Source organism: Entelurus aequoreus, linkage group LG07 (assembly GCF_033978785.1).
Source record: "Entelurus aequoreus isolate RoL-2023_Sb linkage group LG07, RoL_Eaeq_v1.1, whole genome shotgun sequence".
NCBI lineage: Eukaryota > Metazoa > Chordata > Actinopteri > Syngnathiformes > Syngnathidae > Entelurus > Entelurus aequoreus.
The window spans coordinates 36,452,841-36,456,965 of NC_084737.1; the positions used below are offsets into that span (position 1 = coordinate 36,452,841).

Here is a 4,125-nt window from a genome sequence, read left to right on the forward strand (position 1 = left end):
CGATCAAAAAGAAAGAGAGTGGGAGGTGTTGGCTGGTTGAGAACCTCTTTGAAGTGCTCCACCCACCTTGCCTCCTGTTCCTCGTCGCTTAGGAGTGCCCTGCCATCCCTGCTCTTGATTGGCACCCCGGAGCTGCTCCTGGAGCTGGTTAGCTCCCGCACAATCCTGTAGAGTGTTTTAGTGTTGTTTTTCTCTGCTGCCTCTTGTGCTTCTTTTGCTTTCTCCTCCAGCCACCTACGCTTGTCTTTCCTGCAGCTCTTTTTTACTTCCCGGTCCAGGTGTCTGTACTCCTCGTCTTTCATCCTCCAGCATTGGAGCCTCCTCTTCTGTTCTCTTTCCATCTTTGCCATCTTCCTTTAGTCAATCAATTTCCAGGTCTTTTCCGTTATCCATCTCTCCTTGTTGGTGCCCCTTCTTCTGCCTGAAACTGTTTCCGCAGTCTCAGTGATGGTACGGGAGAACAGACTCCACTGCTCCTCAATGGAAGGATGTGGTGGTACCTCAAGCTTCTTCCTCAACTCCTCACGGTAGCTCCTCAACAGGTTGGTGTTCTTAAGCTTTTCCACTGCGTAGGGTCTATCGAGCTGCATTTTTTGCACCTTTTTCTGTCACGACTTGGTCCTTGGGTTTTGTTTCTCCGGAAGCCTGGCGTGGTGGGTCTTGGTCTTTGTGTGGGGGGTCTTGGTCTTGGCTTGGGGGGTCTTGGTCTTGGCTTGGTCTTGGCATGGCGGTGCTTGGTCTTGGCCTGGCGGCACTTGGCGTCGTGGCGCTGCGACTGGCGGCACTTGGCGTCGTGGAGCTGCGACTGGCGGCACTTGGCGTCGTGGAGCAACTACTGGCGGTGCTTGGCGGCGTGGAGCAGCTACTGGCGGAGCTTAGCGTGGTGCAGCATGGCATGTTGCTAGCTTTGGAGCTACCCGTGGTGCAGGTGGAGGTGGCCTAGCTGGGGGTTGCGATTTAGCAGGGCGAAAGACTGGTGGTGGTGGCCGAACCGGAGGTTGCGGCTTAGCAGGCCGAAAGACTGGTGGTGGCGGCCGTGCTGGAGGCTGTGGCTTGTCAGACCGAAGAACTGGTGGTGGCGGTCGTGCTTGAGGCTGTGGCATGGCATGACGAAGAGCGACCCCACCTGAACAGTTCCCAGCCCTAGTCCCCCCCCCCCTCAAGGAGCGGATCCCAGATGCGCTCCCCGCGGTCTGGAACCGTCTTTTGGGGTGGGTGGAGGGAGGTCAGGAGGGGGGCAGAATCCTCCCCTCCAAACTGTCCAAAAAGTATTTTTTCTTCCTGGGATTGAGTGGGTGAAAAAAAAAAATTGTGTGACTTGGGCGTGGCTTGAGTCCTGGGGGGCGGGGCATGAAATTCAGATGGCTGTGACTGATATGCTCTAATGTCCAAAATCATGTTCTGATAATGTTTGATCATAGAAACAGAGTCCTTTGTTGAGGGCGGCTGATCAAAAGTAAAAGAGTTCAGAGAAAAAAAATCTTGAGCTGTGATGTCATCAGGGTGAAGCCGGGCTGCCTGTGGCTTGCTTCCGCCCGGAGGCGGAGGAGCTTGCGGGAGTGACGTGTCCTCTCTGCTTGCGGAAGCCCTCCCTGACGTTCTTCGTCGGGAGCGGCGCTTCCGGGACTGCGGTGACGCAGCGCAGTCCTCGGACCAAATGGAGTCTCTGTACTCCACGGAGGAGTAGCGCAGCATTTCCTCCTCCATGGCGCGGAGGACCTCCCACGCTGCCTCGTCCAAAACGTCCAACTTTCGTGCGGAGAAACTGTTATGCTGGCGACATAATGTCACGACTTGGTCCTTGGGTTTTGTTTCTCCGGAAGGCAACGGAAAATTGGCGCGGGCAAGGCGTGAATTTAAATACATGATTTATTTTAACACTAATAAACTACAAACAAGGGAAGTAAACAAAAGGCGGAAGTACAAAAACTTGGCTATGAAAACAAAACTTGCACAAAGGCAGAAACTATGAACAATGAAACAAAAACACTAACTGTGGCATTAATAAACAAAAACTTACTTGGCATGAGAAAAAGCATGAAAAAGAGCAGCATGGATCATCAGCATGAGGGTGAACAGAGTGGCAGGAGTGTGAATGTGATGTCGCCAGAAAGACCAACAGAAAATGAAAAGCTTAAATAACACAGACATGATTAACAACAGGTGTGTGAGTCAAAACGTGGAACAGGTGCGTGACAGGACAGGTGAAAACTAATGAGTTGCTATGGAAACAAACAAACAAGGAAGTGCAACCAGGAACTAAAAAGAGTCCAAAAAACAAACAACACATGGCCAAGACAAAAACATGATCAACAGACATGACATTTTCAGCTTCAGCCTGATTTTACCCACCACAAGAAAGTGATCTGAGCCTACATCTGCACCCCTGTGTGCACGAACGTCCAGCAGTGACGAACGGCATCTTGTGTTTATGCATATGTAGTCCAGCTCATTTCGGGTCCCCCCCCAGGTGAAACCCATGTCATCTTATGGATCTGTTTGTGCTTGAAAAATACTGAGGCCGTTGGTGCTAGCTAGCATCAACAGTCTCTCCCCGTTGTCATTGGTAGAGCTTGCAGACCCGTGTGGTCCCACTGTGGCATTGAGGCCCCTTCTGTCGCCATCCACTTTCGCATTTAGGTCTCCAATCAGTATCTTGATGTCGTAGCTGGGGATCTCATCAAGCACGGCTTGGAGCTGGCTGTAGAAGGCATCCTTGTCCTCTTCTGAGGCAGCCTCGGTTGGGGCATAGACTTGTACGATGGTGACTTTGGCATGTTTAGTATAGAGCCTTGCTGTGATGATGCGCTCATTCACCGGTTTCCATCCCACTAGCGCTTGAGCCGCACAGTTGGAAAGGACGATCCCGACTCCATGGGTATGGTGGTCTTGCTTCCCAGAGAAAAGAACGGTTGCTCCTTCAATCACGAAGCGTCCCTGCCCAGTCCACCTCATTTCACTAACGCCTAAGATGTCCAGGCGATAGTCCCTCATAGTCTTCAGCACCTGGTCCATGCGCCCACACTGGAACAGTGTGCGCACGTTCCAGGTACCTACTCTGTTGTTGGCTTTGGTTTCGAAGATCGGGGTCATCAGGGGTCGGGCTTCCTGCTGGATTTCACCCGGCCCCGTCATAGATACATCCAAGGATGCGCCCTCGCTTCTCCGCCGCAGTGTACCGGAATGGCTCCTTCTCGTCGTTTCTATAACATGGTGCTTTTTTACGGGGTTGGGTTGTTAACCTCACACCCAACCCCCAACCTGGAGGACCGGGTGCTGACTTTTGTCTGGCCTCTATCCCGAAACCTGCCCAGCATGGTTAAACCTGCCAGGGGTGTGATCCCCCGCCGGTATAGCTTTCAAGGGTCATTGAGACACGCAAGACTCTCCACCACGGCAAGGTTCCAGCACAGGGAGAGCTGTTGAGTGAGTATACATTGGAGTTTCTCTGGACTTTTTTGTCTCACATTGACTCCCTATTACCGGTATAATGGCCATTTTTCGATAAACCCATTATTTTATAATGCTTTGTTCATGAAAACCAAATGAATCCAAGCATTTCCCTTTGAAATATGTGCAAATCCTGTGAGAGGTGTAATTTGACCTCCTCAACCACTAGATACCGTCAGAGAACTATAAAGTGCCATATATTCATGTTAGACATATAGTTGCTTTGAATCTGCCAACAACTTCTGTGTAATAAAAACGATGTTGGTGACTTAGGAGTGAAACACTAGTTGTGTGGATGTGGTTGCAAAAATATTATGTATGCGTGGACGAATATTGCAGTTTGTGCCCTTAAATTAATTTGTATCAACAGAAAGATCTGAAATTGATCTAAAGATTTAAGCGTTGAAAGTAAAAAAATATATATTAATACTTATGACTGGCTTTGGGACCTCAAAACCTATAACATTCACATTTGCAAGGGTTAAATGTTAATTTAGGAATTTTATCTGTCATTGATTTGCATTTTACATTGTTTTCTATCATTCTCTATAAAAGGTGTTTTTTGTTAACATTTTTGGGTATCTGGTACATATTAATTGGATGTACAATATTTCTTATACGAAATGTTTCGGTTTTCAACATACCCTATGAAACGGATTAATGACTAAAGATGAG

The 4,125-nt window shown here is 49.1% G+C and overlaps 1 pseudogene; it reads right to left on the minus strand.

Moving 5' to 3' along the window:
• Positions 1 to 356: 356 nt before the first annotated feature.
• Positions 357 to 3,135, minus strand: LOC133654361 (craniofacial development protein 2-like; annotated as a pseudogene).
• Positions 3,136 to 4,125: the final 990 nt, after the last annotated feature.